Below are 279 nucleotides of genomic sequence, written 5' to 3' on the forward strand. Positions count from 1 at the left end.
GGAAGCGGGGCAGGCTAAGCTAACTGCTAGCCCATACAGACCAGCAGTTCCGATAACACCGAGGGCGGTCTGGCGGCAGCCTCACCAAGCGTTGACTGTGTTTTTGGTGTCGTCGTGTGGAGTGTGGGGGAAGTGTGTCGACTCTGAGTGGGAGAGCCGGTGTTGGATCAGCTGGGGGAGCCTGGTCTGCTGCTTCTGGTGGGCCCAGGGACCACGGCCCTGCCTGGAGCTGCAGTCCAACAGGATGCGGAAGCGGGGCAGGCTGAGCTAACTGCTAAC

This window comes from Lampris incognitus, chromosome 18 (genome assembly GCF_029633865.1).
Source record: "Lampris incognitus isolate fLamInc1 chromosome 18, fLamInc1.hap2, whole genome shotgun sequence".
In the NCBI taxonomy this organism is placed as follows: domain Eukaryota; kingdom Metazoa; phylum Chordata; class Actinopteri; order Lampriformes; family Lampridae; genus Lampris; species Lampris incognitus.